General features: G+C 43.9%; 1 protein-coding gene across 5 annotated transcripts in view; it reads right to left on the reverse strand.

Annotated features, from left to right (window-relative positions):
• The window catches only part of Mapk4 (mitogen-activated protein kinase 4), a 146609-nt gene that overhangs the window by 129396 nt on the left and 834 nt on the right, over positions 1–16379 (reverse strand). The window contains exon 1 of one of the 5 annotated variants that reach the window (XM_052742503.1): positions 15834–15947. The exons of 3 other annotated variants lie outside the window; for them this stretch is intronic. The gene's annotated coding sequence lies outside the window, so the exon portion shown is untranslated. Of the gene's footprint in view, positions 1–15519; positions 15712–15833; positions 15948–16379 lie in introns of those variants that run through there. One more of the 5 variants, XM_052742505.1, reaches the window with a different exon arrangement.

The raw sequence follows: 16379 nt of genomic DNA on the forward strand, positions 1-16379 counted from the left end.
AGCAGGGGTCAGACTTGGATACACTCTTTCCCTTTCCCCCTGGACAAAACAACAATCACCCAGGGAGCAAAAGGAAACGTAGTAACATAGGTACTCTGGACCCCGGGGGATCTCTGAGCCCCAGGATGCTGGAAGGGTCTGGGCAGAAACTTAACTCGCCTGGACAGAGTTCACCCAAGGCTAAGTCAATGCTGGCATGCTTTTTTGCAGAGGCTAGTTTCTGGCCGCATGTCTCTGAAGAACAATGCTCGATACATCAAAAGAGTGACAGGTAGATGCGACACACCCACCACGGCCGAGACGAGGGAGCAGCAACTAGGAAGATCTTGGCTGTTGGTTTCGGCTCAAAGTTCAGTGGATGGCTATGGCGATGAAGGCTATGGCTATGAGCTGAATGTATTAGGTTTTATACCTACTCTAAACCACAGTACAACACAGCCAGGCCTACGGAAATAAAGAAGCCAGGAATATAAAACATCTCAGCACGCACATTCCTTATAAATCCTTCCACCTTTCATGTCCTGTGTCATCATCACCTTTGGGCACCTCCTCCTAGACACAAGGCCATCTTGTCTGCTGCAATCTCACCTGCATGGAAGAATGACCCAGGGAGCTTGGAAGATACCCCGACGCCCAGACAACCCAACTGCTGAAGTGGGACCCAGAACACAGGGAAATCAAGCTGGACCTGATCTGGAAATTTCCTTCTTGCTGGCTAGTTTGCACAGTGCTAGACGGCACTAGGAGGTTGCAGGAAGAGAAAAGTCATTCAGTCTGACCCATCAATGAACCCTGTTGTGCTACAATCCTGACCTGCCAGGTAAGCGGTGCCCACTGGTACAATAGTGGCAGGACTGTTACGGGAGCAATCAATGATTTCTTATCTGATTAGAGGCCTTCTCCACAGAGGGGAATCCACGCCTGGTACTGTAAACTGGTTAAAAAAAAAATGCTCATGGCTGAGTCATAGACACTGGGGGGGGGGGGGGGGGCAGGGGCGCACTCACTACTGTTGTTTTGCTAAACGGACATGTTGGCAAACTGCCTTCTAAATATATATATATATATATATATATATATATATATATATATATTATACCCATAAGATTGGTGTTGTTCTCAACCTTGGTCAGAAAGGCTTCTTTTTTGCAAAGGGCAGTGTGCTGACAAAGAGTCGTAACGAGTTGAAAATGTGTTGAGAATGACCACTGAGTGGCCAGATCTAAAGAGGATATCTATATCACACCCCACCCGGAAGCACTTCAAAGAGGGGATGGAAAGAATGGAAGACAGGGGACTGCTGTGCAATGCTTCCCTGTGGGCATGGCACAGTTGTACTCAAGCTCATGGCCACGATATCACCCGTAGATCCAGCCTCTCAGCATGTCAGCATGGATGGGGGTGGGGTTCATGAGGCCCTAATGGCTGCTGAGGGAGAGGGAGTAATTTTTTTCCTTAGTGGTACAGCCACTGTTAAGTGGTCCATGCTCCAGAAAACAAATAAACAAAAAAACCAACCAAATAAATAAACAAAAAACCTCACCTATGTGTATGCAAGCAACCCTAATTAAACTCACTGGGTTATAAAAAGAGGGGGAAAAGACATGAAAGCAGGTGGGGAAATCCTGAACAGGAGAAGGCATCCGGATGGAGTAGGATCAGACAACACAGAGTAATGAGAGGTGAATATGATTAAAATATATGATATATAAAAATATGGGAGCCAGGTGTGATGGGTGAGACATGTAATAACAGCACTTGGGAGAGTGAAACAGGAGTATCACCGTGAGTTCAAGGCCAACCTCGGCTACATAGTGAGTTCCAAGCCAGTCTGGGCTACAGAGTGAGACTCTTAAAACAATGACAAAATCCTGGAAAAATAAGCTCAATGCAGCCTCTTCTTTTTGAGACTTCCTCTTCCCAGCTGGAGTTTTCATTTACTGTGACCCATTTCTTGCCAGCATGGATCATCTAAACCCTGAGGACCAGGACAATTGTTCTCCACAGCTGTTCCAGCCGGAGAGGAAGCCTCCTGGGCTGGAAATCAGCAGAACTGGACTCTGGATACCATGCCACCTCTACTTCCCTGTGGAGTCTTGGACAAGTTACGTGATCTCCAGTTACTCATTTATGAAACCAGCAAGCCAATTCTCTCAAAGAGCTCCTTCTAGCTCAAATAACATGTGACTTGAACGTTCTTGTGCACAATGACATTAGCCTGGTAGAAATGGCTCCATTTATAACTTCAGAAAGAATTCCTTGGGTATCCAATCCCATAAAAACAAAATACAATAAGTAATTTGTCCATATAATTACCAGACATAGTAAGTCTATGAAGTAAGAGAGAGCATATCTATGCTGATGACATTAGTCAGAACGATTATAACTTCTAACTAGAGTTCCATGCAGGGAAAAAAAAAAAAAAAAAAAGGACATAATGGCAGGAAACCAGACAGACAGCATGAAGTGTTTAAAAAAAAAAATGTCCCAAATAGGGTTGTTTTTACTGAGGACAAAAGGACATTGAACCACAAACCAAACATGGATTCTAGTCCTGGACTACCTGGACTACGCCATCTCAGACAAGCCATCCATCTTCTCCAGGTTAAATGTTCCAACCTGGAAAGGGGGAGTCATCACAAGACTGGTCCAGGACACGGGACAGTGCCACTAGGAGACTCCTAGAAGACTGTCAGGATTTATAAAATGCTCCAGCGTGGAAATTCCACCAAACCATGTAGACACATGTGGAAATTCCACCAAACCATGTAGACACATGTGGAAATTCCACCAAACCATGTAGACACATGTGGAAATTCCACCAAACCATGTAGACACATGTGGAAATTCCACCAAACCATGTAGACACATGTGGAAATTCCACCAAACCATGTAGACACATGTGGAAATTCCACCAAACCATGTAGACACATGTGGAAATTACACCAAACCATGTAGACACATGTGGAAATTACACCAAACCATGGCAGTCACACGTCACTCTTACTAACTCCATGTTCCTATAGACTTTGAACTAATTTATAAAAGCCACGTTTTCCAGTGAGAAAGCCTCGAGATTGAATTCTGGGGAGGATCTTACATTCCTGTTGTTTTTCTTTTCTTCAATTTCTTAGTTTTGCCATTACGTTCTCAATGAATAAATATATTGGCTCAATTTAACAATTAAATAGTATGAAGCTCAATGGTAGGTCACTTATCTAACATGTATGAGGAGCTGGGTTCTGGCAGGTCTCCTGCACTGCTAAAAATAAATAAGTTAAAAAAAAATAAGAAAGTAAAAAAACATAAAGTAAAAAATCCTTTCCCTCAACTCAATCTTACCACAACTAACACTGTCTCCTACCAAAAAAGCCTACATATTTGTTCTACAAAGTACAGGTTTCTGGACCTGCCCCTGGGTCTGTATCTATATATATGTTTTTCTAGATATCTATTACTAGAGAGGAAATATCTTCTTTCACATAATCTAAGTGTTAGGTAATGTAGTTTTAGATTACTGAAATCTGACATTACTTCTAGTGGTGATAATTAAATAATAAGGCTACTATTATTTCTTGTCAACTGGAAAGGTAGAAGGAAAGACAAGAAGGTTAATGATTAGGAAGGAGGACAAAGCCTGGACGGAGGCACGGGGAAAACTCTGAACTTTGTTCGTTAAGTGACACACTTCAAGGGTGACAGACTTTTGAGTGTGGGGTCTTGGGTCAGATAAACTGGAGAGAGAAGCCCCCCTCCCGGGGGTGTGTGACTGCCTAGTGCGGCACCAAAACACCTGAAGTTCATGCTCAGTGGCAGCTCGTGAAAAAGGCAGGTTTCGGGGTTTTGCAGATTCACTGAATAAGCACGAAAGGGTTCTTTCAGCTCTTAACTAAAATCACTAAGTAAGCTAAAAGCATCTCCACCGTGGACTCATACACGCGTCCTCTTCCATTAAGAGACCCAACCAAACTACCAAGGTCCCGAGTCCGCCTTCAACTAATAAATAAATAGAGGGAAATATAGAAAAACAGCAACACAGTCAAGACACAACATGCCCACAACTATTTTCATCCGCAGTGTGAAAAGCCCCCACTTCACTCGGTGGCCCTAAGGTCTATTTGCCATTTGGATGGTACGTAGTTCAAGAGGCTTACTGCACAGCAGAGGGGCCATCAAAGGCATCTTGACTGCAGGTATTGATACATATAATAATTCCTGAGAAAGTTTTCATTCTCCATCCTCTGATCCTGAGACTCAGTGGCTACTCCACTGAGATCTAGTTCTCAGCTCTTCTCTCTAAACAACTCGCCGCAATCAACTTTCTCATTTTCCTCTTACAAATAAGACCATTTGAGGTTCTGGACTTCTGTCCCTTCCGTGCTGATGAAAGCACTATGACAGTTCTAGGTCCTCTACAAAGGTCCAGGCATTCCCAGCACTCCCTAGAACCAACACCTTGGCCTCTGACAGGCACGGGTGTCTACCAAACTTGTGCTCTGTGAGCTTCCTGTGGCTTTCACACACGCTATTGAAACTGTAGTATATTATCTCTTCCTAGCAAACAAGATAGTCTCCAAGTGGCTGGGAAAAAACCAAATCCGAATAAGCAAAGTATGTGACAAAAATAAAAAATACGATCACGCTGATGACTCTCAAATAACCTTACCTTCTTAAGAAAAAAAAAAGTTCCAGAGCCCAGGTGACTGGTAAAGAGGCTGGAGCACGTACTTAGAGTAAATCACGCTAAAGGAAATGAATTGATTCATTTCAGGCTGAGGAGTGATGGTTCATGAATTCCTTCTTCAAATATTTTATAGTGTTTTCAATTTCCTTCATGGTACTCATTATGCACAGTAAGTAAGGACATTTTCACACAAGTACATACTGCATGCTGAGCCTAATCCGCCAGGCTTCCCTCCTCTCGCTCTCTCCATCTCCCCATTAAATACCAGGCTGCTACTTCCATGCCATAGGTACATATATTACTTTATGTGTCTATACACAAATCTAGAACACAAATTCTTAAAACTGGTAGGAGTTTCTAGTGATTCTACCTCCAAAAATAATCATGGGAAGGTACATTTTTCCCCAGATAATAGAAACATGTGCCTCTTCATGATTAATTGACTATTGTTTCTTCCAATGGGATCAGACATAGACGAGAATGACCCAAGACTGGAGTGACAGGTCTGTTTTATGGACAGTTGCTAAAGCCTAATTAATCGGTGGACTTCTGTTTCTAGAAAGATGACAGCCTATTAAATGTATTCTTTCCTAGTGTGAAATACTAGCAAACTAAAGTATCAGCTGGATCAATCGTTGTGGAATATGCAAAAATAATCCATGGTATGAAGTGGTCTCAAAAAGTTGGTAGACACATACCTCACCCTAGACAAGGACCTTTCCTGCTGGGCTGAACCCTGATGCTTACAGCTTCCATTTACCTCATGGCTATAGACCTGATGTGATGGGGGATATGAAGCTCCTGGGGAGGAGGACAGAGAGACCATCCAATAGGATTCCTGAGGGAAGGGAACTCCAAAGGTACAGAGGCTTTGGTGAGAGGGCTGACGGGACTTCCCAGCACGTTGCCCCTTTGCCCAACTAATACATTATTCTCAATAGAAGTGTCTCTGGTTTCATAAATGCTACTGAAGAAGCACCTCTAAGGCTGGAAGAGAGTGGATGCTGATCTTGAGAACACAGGCAAGTGAGTGGCTTCTGGAGACCAGGAAAATAGCCTAAAGCTTCCTTTAAGAAACCAGAGTCAGGCTATCGAGATGGCTCAAGGGTTTGTAAAGGCTTGCTTGCTGCTAGGCCTGGGGACCTGAGGTCCATCCTGAGGCAGAAGGATCCATGGTTAAAAAAAAAAAAAAAAAAGAACCTATTTTCCCAAGCTGTCTTCTGAGCTCCCAACATGTACTAGCATGTATATGTATATGTATACACACACACACCCCAAGTAAATATCTGTAATTTTTAAGACAATTCTCTATTTGTTTATTTGCTTGGGGGGTTTTGTTTTTTTTTTTAGCTCAAATTTTTTTTTTTTTTTTTTTTTTTTTTTTTTTTTTTTTTTTTTTTTGGTTTTTCGAGACAGGGTTTCTCTGTGTAGCTTTGCGCCTTTCCTGGAACTCACTTGGTAGTCCAGGCTGGCCTCGAACTCACAGAGATCCGCCTGGCTCTGCCTCCCGAGTGCTGGGATTAAAGGCGTGCGCCACCACCGCCCGGCTTCAAATTTTTTTTGATGTTATAACATTTCTTTCTTCCCTTTCCTCCCGCCAGACCTGCCCATACAGGCCCTCCCTGCTCACCTTCAGATTCATGGCTGTGTTTTTTTTTTTTTTTCACTAATTGTTATAAATGTAATTTTTTAAAAACTAGACCCGAGACTCCTTGAAAAGCAGGTCCAAGATGCAGGATAAGAACATGACTTTTCAGTCTCCATAAAGGGAAGTTTGGTCATGGGTGAGAGGTTCTGTTTTCCATATAGAAAGCTGGGCAGCATGCTGGATGAGAAGGTCTCACCAGCTAACACACAGTCTACTTTTTATTGCTTAGCTTTAGTGCCGCGATAGCACTTCCCTGGGTCCTCACAATAAGCACAAGAAGGGGGTTCCAGGTACCACTCCAGTGTCTGTTCTCAGCCGGGTCATCTTATTACAAAAAAGCTGGACAATTACTTCTATCCATGCAGGGAAATAGAGAAGCATTTACCAGTGTCCAATTAATGGAAATTTACTCACCCCCAACATCTTCATTTCCAGCTGCCACCAGGATAGCATTTGGGAAGCGACTAGAGAATGATCTCTTACTAGAAGCTGCTGTGGGATAATGCTTTTGTACACTGGTTTAATAAAACGCTGATTGGCCAGTAGCCAGACAGGAAGTATAGGTGGGATAAGCAGACAAGAAGAATTCTGGGAAGAAGAAGGCTGAGTCAGGAAATGCCAGTCCACCATCAAGGGAGCAGCATGTAATGGCATACAGGTAAAGCCACGGAACACATGGCGACATATAGATTAACAGAAATGGGCTGAGTTTAAGTGTAAGAGCTAGTCAGTAGTAAGCCTGAGCTAATGGCCAAGCAGTTTTAATTAACATAAGCCTCAGTGTGTTTAGTTGAGTCTGAGCGGCTGCAGACCGGGCCGGACACAGGAAAATGTCCAGCTACAAGAGGCAGACAAAAAGAGCTGGGGACAGTGCTTCTTTCTGATCAGTCTCTACAATGAATCAGACTTGGTTCCGCCTCCTCCTTGTGACAATGAACTAACTTTCCCAATGAGCATAAGAATCTGAGGATGGTGGCGCAAGCCTTTAATCCCAGCACTCCAGAGACAGAGGCAGACTGATCTCTGAGTTCTCAGCTTGAGGCCAGCCTGGTCTACAGAGCAAGTCTTAGGACACTGAGGGCTACACAAAGAAATCCTGTCTTGAAAAACAAAACACAAGCAACGACAACAACAAAGAGGGTAGCCTGTTTCAGGAAGTTTTCCTGTGTCCCACCTGATCCCGCAGCCACTCGGTCCCAACTAAACACACAGAGGCTTGTATTAATTACAAACTATTTGGCCTACGACTTAGGCTTATCATTAACTAGCTCTTACAACTTAATTCAACCCATTTCTATTAATCTACGTTTTGCTACAAGGCTTCATGGTGTTACATATGTTCCATTCTATCTTGCTCCCCCAGCAGTGCTCAGGATCTCCTCTGATTCTGCCTTCTTCTCCTCCTCTCTCTCCTTGAATTCCCCACCTGGCTCTATTCTGCCTTCCTATAGGCCATGGCAGCTTCTTTATTAACCAATGGTAGCAACACATATTCACAGCAGTAGCCTGTGGGTAATGGCGCTTGCCACCAAGTCTGACAACTTTGAGTTTAATCCCCAGAACCTACATCATGGAAGTTGTCCTCTGACTTCACACACACGTGGTTCACACACACGTGGTACACACACACACACACACACACACACACACCACAGTTAATTAGCAATAAGTCACGAAACAAAACAAAACTTCCTGTAAGTTCCAGAGAGCTAAGATGACAGGGAGGGTTGCAGATGTGAGGTTCTGGGCGAGAAGAAGACCCAGGCACGTGCACCTGAGCATCAAGGCCATTTTGTCCCAGGGGTAACAAGGCACAAAGAGGAAGCCAAAGCTGAGCAGCACATGGACAGCCCCATGGGATCAAGAGGCCAGGGTCCCCGCTTTACATCAAAAGCAGGAGTCCAAAGAGCAAGGTAAAGGGAGTAAGTAAAAACAAAAGATAAACTCGTCTGGCTTCATCTGCGTGACCCAGAGAGTCTCAAGCTTCCTAACAGATCACAGTCTGCAACCCCTAAAGAAAGCCCACACAAGCCAGTTAAAATCCTTTTTAGAACACTTGCCATCTTTAGCAGCAGCAGCCAAAACTTTAAATTATGTCATCAAATGTTAAATAATACTAATCATTGTTTAATGTATCAGAGAAAAATTTTAAAATGCCAAATATAAATGTAAGAGTCCTCTAACTGTAAAAAATAGTCTTGATTTCAGAGATTAAAATGTAGAAATATTTGTATTTTAAAATAATAAAATATGGTATTTATATAGCCACAAACATTTTTAAAGTCAAGGTCTTACTATATGGCCCAGGATGACCTCCGGATCCTCCTGCCTCAGTCTTCCTGGTGCTGAGATTACATGCTGGTGCTACTACACTCAGCTACACAAACATTTTTGTCAAAGTAATATTCAGGACACATTCAAAAATACCCAACCAAGCAAGGAAACATGGCAACATAAACACGAACCAGCAAGAAAAATCAGAACATGCAACAAAGAACAAGATCAAGTGCTTAGGTATTACAAAGTACGGTGATATTTTATTTGTGCTTTAACAAATAAAGCTTGCCTGGAGATCAGAGGGCGGAGCTAGCCACTAGTTAACCAAAGAGGCCAGACAGTCCTGGCACACACCTTTGATCCCAGCACTTGGGAGGTGGAGACAGGAAGTGACATGGCTGGGCAGAGAGGGGAATATAAGGCAGGAGGAGATAGGCGCTCTCCCCTCCCCTTCAGTCTGAGGATTCAGTGGAGGTAAGAAGTCTCTCCAGTGGCTAGTTCCTTTACTTCTCTGATCTTTTAACATTTATCTGATATCTGGCCCCTGGTTTTTATTATTAAGACCAATTAGAATTCGTGCTACAGGAAAATTCCCAGACAAGGATGTGAAACACCTATACCTAGCATACAGATACAAAAGCTGGATTTAATCAAGGAGCCAGTGGCGCATGCCTGTAATCCTGAACCTTGGGAGGTAGAGGTGGGATGATCAGTGCTAAATTGGGCTTACAGCAAGACCTTCTCTCAAAAACAACAAAATTACAAGGTAAGTGGAAACTACGTAAAGTAAGGCTATGAAGTTGAAAAAGGACTAGAATTCTACAAAAGGAATTTAGTGATTAAGACTGAAAACGCAAACAAACAGATGGATTCAACCCAGATTAGATACAGCTAAAGAAACACACTGGGATTTGGAAGACGGAACTATTCAGAATGTAGCCTGAAGAAGTTATGGGGAGAGGGGTGGAAAACACAGGAAGCAATATTGACAGATGGCACAGTAAATTTAGGATGGCACACTGACCTTGTACCACAAAAGTTCTCCCACAAATAAACAATCAAGTCTGGAGAAAGTTGCTAATATGCCCCAGCCTAACCTCTCATCATGTCCACAGACACAACCATGGCAGGTCACACACAGGCAATGTACAGTGGTAAAGGGCTGTGACTGAAAGCGCATGTGAGTGTGGGTATTTATCTTTCTGTCTTCCACTTTCCACTTGACAGGCTGCTGTAGGGATGAACAATGAATGCCTGTGAGGCTCAGTAAAGGTTCACTGTATGGTGGTCTTCGAAAGCCCCCCCTGAAAGCTTTGTATGTTGGTCTTCACAAAGAGTGCGCACGCGCACACGTGCAGGCACATACACCCAAGCTTGCTTCAGTAATTCATAAGCAGCTCCACTACTGTGAATAAACATGCCACTTTGAGTGAGATTCTGGCACCATAGATCACTAAGATTGGCTACATTTTTTTCATAAAATTCCCATTTTATCTTTGAAATCAGAGACACACTGTTCTTTTTCTTTTGAGAAATGGCCTTATACACAGGTGTTGTTGGGGGTTTTGTTTGTTTGTTTATTTTTAATCACAAAACCAGACAGAAAAGTAACTCACCAAAAGAAACTATAAACAGGAAACAGTTTTAGAGAAAAATGCTTAGCTATTTGGTAACTAAAATGCAAATGAAATCAACAAGATTAACTCATTAATTTTATCAATCAAATATAGAAACATTGATTATTGCGCACTCTCAATACAGTGAAGAAATTTCATCACTAACAGCAAGCTACCAACAAGAGTAAAACCTAGCATGCCACTTTCATAAAGACATTTAATACAGAGTGCTTACACCATTGACTAAATAACTTCGATATCTAGGAATATATCACAGGAAAAAAACCCAATAATCTAAGTTGTCAAAAGAGTATAAGCACAATGACTCAGTGGGGAAAATTTGGAGGGAAATTTAATATCTACTAATAGCAAAGTGTTGGGATACATTATGGAGCTTGCAAATACCGAATTACCCATTCATTAAAAATTACGTTTACCATGAGTTTGAATCACAGGTATCATTTGTTCTAGTATTAACTGAGAAGGGATTAAAATCAAAATTGTACATATAATATAGTCTCAATTTTATTTTAAAATGAGTCAAGGAACCTACAAAAAAAAAAAATCAAACTATGAGTGAGGTCAAAGACGTGCACAGATAAGATTTGTTTATTTTTGATACTCATGAGTATGTATGACTTTCCTAAACAGAAACATGAACATTATCATTCACTGTAAAGACATTTTCAAATAAGCTAAAATAAGTTCTATAAGATAATTCCATCCCCTCGATGCAACTGCTGGAGTTTCCTCGTGGCTGTTTTCAGATCGAGGAGTGTGTACACACACATCTGGCACCAGTGTAATTAGTTGGAATCTATGAGTTGCTTTCTCAGAATGAGATACCCTGGAAATGAGGCAAGTAATTAAATCCTTTTCCTGCCCCCTCCCTTTCCACCAACAAGCTCTGGCAACCAGGAAGACTGAAGAGTATCCCAGCAGCACTGAGCATCAGAAAGACGGGACACCCTCCTGGCTGCCCGCCCCGGCCTCCTCCTGGTGCTCTGTGTAACCCTGGCAAGCCACCTGACTGCTTGTTGCCTTGGTTTCCCCACTTACATGATGGGCAAGGAGGGCTGCCCAGGGGACCCTTAAATCTCCTCCAGTTCTATTTTCTATGAATGTATTAAAAAAAAATCTCAATAGAGCTCAACTTTTTTAAATGTTCATATAAAGTGTCTGTTTAAGAATAAAACAGACTTTTTAAATGCCCCTATAATAGCATTGTTTTTTGTTTATTTTGTTAATCTAGATTTTGATACATTAACCTCACAGAGCCGGGTGTATTTACATAGTAAAACTAGATTGCTCTCAACTAAGGCAAAAGATTAATTAACTTACTGATGAATTAATTAAAAACCTAAAATATAGTTTTTAATGTTTTATTATTTAGCTTACAAGTACTTAAATTGCTTGTGCATCACCATAACCACCACCAACAACAACCCTCCAAATAAGAGGGCAAATATTTCCTACTTGGTCTGTTTTAATGCACAGAAAAGTCTCGCTCTAAGCTTGGAAATTCCCAAAGAGAAATCTAAATCAATGAACTCCTACTAAAACTTTTGAGTGACCATTCCATGACCTGAAGACACAGTTCATTCACTTTTTTTTTTCTTCGAGACAGGGTTTCTCTGTGTAGCTTTGGAGTCTTTTCTGGAACTCACTCTGTAGTCCAGACTGGCCTCAAACTCACAGAGATCTGCCTGCTTCTGCCTTCCGAGTGCTGGAATTAAAGGCCACCACCACCCAGCTCATTCACTTTCTGAAGCAGTACTCTGTACACTGGATGCTGGTCGACCTTCCGAGGCACAAAAGTAACTTCTACCTCTGCAACTCTGCTGGACTTAAACTAACCTTGCTCTCTTTCCATCCTCCAGTGATGCTGGTGATGCTGATGCTGGATATAGCACGTCAAGTTCTTAGTTTTGAGGGCAGATACCAGTAGACGTACAGATCACCCTTGGAACTCACAATCCTCTGTTGATCTTTCTATGATTTATGACAACACCCTTGGAAGCTCCTCTAGGCTTCTACTGGTCCTACTCATGCACACACCCATCATTCCTTAAGCCCTGCCCAGGACAGCTTTCTCAGGAAGCACACTGAAGCTTCAATTCACAGCCCCCTACTTGATTGTCAGGGAGCCCATCCAAGGCCTGGCCATCTCCAAATTGATTACATGAGCAAATCCCTGCAGAACCCAACCAACCTCCACCACCACTTCCCTGCTCTCCTGTTGCCCACCAGCTCTCCTGTTGCCCAGGCAGCAGGTTCAGAGGCTCCTGTGGGGATGTGCTTCCTGCCAATTATGGTGCTGCTCCCCACCCTTCTGGTAGATAAGCAGCTCTGCACCAAGGGAAGGATGTGAGAGGGGAAGAGCTACCTCAAAAATGAACTTGACAATATAATGACGTAATTCCAGTACGCGCGCTGACAGAGAATGTTAATTCTGACCTGAAATGATGTCGATGGAAAATTCTACAAAGTTAGTCACACATTTATTAAGTCACTCTTACTGAAAAGAATCAAATGACAATAAATAAAGCCTTTCCTGTATGACACATAATATCGAGTATCCCATAGGATGGTGATCCATCTTCAGACAGGACTAACTTTTCTCCCAGGGGACATTTGTTGATATCTGGACATACTTTGGGTTGTCACCATTTAGAAAGGGTAGCTATACAGGCTACCAGTATCCAATGGGTAGAAGCCGTGGATATAACTAAACACTACACAAGGTATTTCTATGAGGACAGCTGTCCCCATTCCTATAACAAGGAATCAAAGTCCAAGAGCTGCGGTTAAGAATCTGTCTTGAAGAGCACTGGCTGATGGCTCAGTGGTTAAGAGCACTGGCTGTTCTTCCAGAGGACCCGGGTTCAATTCCCAGCACCCACATGGCAGCTCACAACTGTCTGTAAGTCCAGTTCCAGAGGACCTGACACCTTCACACCAAAGAACATAAAATAAATTTAAATTATTTAAAAAAAAAAAAGAATCTGTCTTGAATTAACGGGCATGCGTGGAAAGAGAAGCAGGCTCCCATAGCCAAATAACAAATCTATAAACCTTGGGGGAGAGCGTGTGAAGGCCAAGTTGTTGACCAGAGGCTCACGAAGAGCTACAGTCTGACATCAGCTACCATCACATGATAAAAAGCAATAAAGCCTGTGGGGGAAAATGGAAATTACACTTTAAAGAGAGGGAGATGGGTATGGTGGAGCATGCCTGTAATCCCGGCACCCAGGAAGCTCAGAAAGGAAAATCTGAAGTTTGAGGTCAGTGAGTCCAGGCTATACAGCGAGATCCTGTGCAAAAAGAAGATTGAAGCCTCCAGATGTATATGGATCATGGGCCAGCATGGACCCTGGACTGTGCCATCATTTCAGGAGTGCCAGGAAGGCACCTTGTCTACCCAGTTACTTCCAACACCACAGAGGCAGCTTTTCACTCCCTAACGAGGCTTAAAGAAGAAGGACCCCCGAAGACCGAACAGTGACCTACATTCACATTCAGGACAAATAGACTGGCAGCAGATTGCTTTCCCCTGAGACCAGTTTTCATAGAGTGCAAGGCCTGCCTGGAGCAACTGGGAATGATGAAGAGGACGGGAGGACCTGGGGAGGGAGGGCAAGGATGAAGAAATGGACAGCAGGAGACACAGAGGTGCCACCTACTCCACAGACTGTCTGCAGCAGCATGCAGGGAAGAACGGAGGCAGGGAGAAAAAGAAGTCACATTCCTGGCCTGGAGGAAGATTACAGTCAAGCTCAGCTCAGGTGAAACACTCCAAGAATGCTTGAAAGAATGGGGGGGGGGGGGAGTGAGGTTGGCCAGTTGCTGGGGCAGCTAGGGGATCTCACAGAACCTCGAATTGAGCGATGCCCACATTGCATCTAACAGTCCAACACCCTGTAAATCTCTCAGGAGCACTGTGGTGAATGGATGGACACCCCTCTGGATGAAGATCTAGCCCCTTCTAGGGGCTCTGAAAGATGACCCCTTTCCCCTGACACCTTTGCTGACTGCCATTTCCCTCCAATGGAATCCTATTTCATATGCTTTCTCTAGAAAGTCCGGCTCTTGGTCTCCTTTGGTTTTCCTTCCCCTAGCTCCTCAGTGAGCACAGAGCCTTCGAGCATGTTCCTTTGCAGCTTCCCATATTTTCTATGAAGCTTTTCTAACACATCTGCTTCCAGAAAAGACTCCGGGGGAGGGAGTAGGGTTAAGTTCACAACAAAAATAATGCCATGCCGCTTTAAAAGAACTTAAAATGGAAATCAAAAACAACGTTAAGAAGAAGTTTGTCGTATCAAGAAGCTGGGATTAAGCAGCTGCCAGAAACTGCTGAAAGCCAATGTCAAGAGATACACATACAGAACAAATGGAAACTTTCCATTCCTGATAAAAGAAAAGCCACAATTCTGAGGGTGTCTTTTGTTTTTTGTTTTGGTTTGTTTTGTTTTCCATGTTCCTGTCTTGAGGCCCAAACTGCATTTTACAAGTTTATCTTGGGAACTCTGTCAGGTACTTTAAGACAACGACTGTGTCTTAGATTGCATCTCCTGTTTGCAGCTCTAACACAGAAGGGTTTAGATATCCACCATTGTATTGAGGATCTATAATTTTCTGGCTAGTCCGAATCAAGATCTGGGGATCACTCTTCAAATCTCTCAACAGGTCTCTCTGACCATTTGTAAGGACGGGATCTTAAGGTCTTAAGGACACTCTCTTGGCCCTGGCACCAGTGTGAGCTACTGGCTGAAGTAAGTGCAGCTGGCCCCACTGTTCTTCAAACCTTATTGACTCCTTCCTTCTTGAGTTGGTTGAGTCCCACGTCGTTCCCCCCACTCCCCCCACCACCACTACCACCAACCCACCCCTCGTCTTTCTGCCTTCAACATAGATTCCCTTTTTAGCACCGGGGTTTTGCCACATTAAACTTTGTTTCATTCTCTGTTATAATTAGCCAAGTTTTTTTCTTTTCATTATTCTGCCTTGCTCCAGTCAGACCAAGCATTCAAGCATAAGTTGCCTGAAGTGCAGAGACAAGCTCTTTTCACACCATGCCATAAAGTTAAAACGCAGTTTTCTCAAGAACTTGAAGACCTATTATACTCTCACCTTCTTGTTTCTATTTATAACCCCCTCCACGCGTGCCCTGTTAGTACACTTGGCATCCATTTGGCCAAAAATGTCCTTTGCATATTAAGTCCTCCGTAAATAATGATTACAGTAACAGGGTCATAACACAGCTTCCTCAAACGTCGGAAATACTCAACAAGTACCTGTCAAACTGAGACCATGCATGACACATCATCCATTTTGCACGTAGTAGGTGCTCAGTAAGCATCTCTGAAATTAAGCTGATCTTAAAACAGCCGCCTTGCACACAGTAGGCCTCCAGTAAAAGGCTGCAAAATCGAACACCAGCCAGCACTCGTTCTTAGAGAACCTGGCAGAGATGACATTAATCAAAACCTCGGCACAGATCCATGAATGGAAATGCACGTCTCGAGGTAGCGCTTTCGAGAGTGCAGGAGAAGCGCGTGACAAGCGCAGCCGCGGCAGGCGTCGCGCTCTTTTGGGACGCTCTACCCACCTCCGCTCCAGGGTATTGATGAGCAATAGGAATCTAGGGGCTGGAAAGCGCCTCTTCCGAAGATTGTCACTTCGGGGCAGCACCTGGAACTCTCTCCACGACCCCTTCTTTGGGTAACCACCCTCCGGGTTTCTCCAGGGATTCCAGAGTAGCAGGGAGAACAAAAGCAAAAGCCCGCCGGGCTTCCGATTCTTTTCTGATGGAGATCAAGCCGGCCGGAGGCAGAGGGAGCCGGCAGGGACTGAGCAGTGATGTCAGCCCCCGGCCGCTGCCCGCACGCACGGCCAGCCCTCCCCAGCAGTTGCAGGCTTCTAGCAGTCCAGCCAAGGGAAGCAGCCGGTCCTCTCCCTCTCCGGGCCACCGACCCACAAAGGGGACGCTTCTTTCGGGTGCGGTCGGGCAAAAATGCTAGGCTACCCGTTGAACAGGGAAACAAGCTGGAGGAGAGGCTAACAGGGAACTGAACCAGACACCAAAACCACGATCCGAATCGGAACTCGAGAACCGCCCCTCCGCGACACAGAACGCGCGCTGTCCCCCAAGGGG

The sequence above is a fragment of the Peromyscus californicus genome, unplaced genomic scaffold, assembly GCF_007827085.1.
Source record: "Peromyscus californicus insignis strain IS unplaced genomic scaffold, ASM782708v3 Scaffold_17__1_contigs__length_78620276, whole genome shotgun sequence".
Lineage (NCBI taxonomy): Eukaryota > Metazoa > Chordata > Mammalia > Rodentia > Cricetidae > Peromyscus > Peromyscus californicus.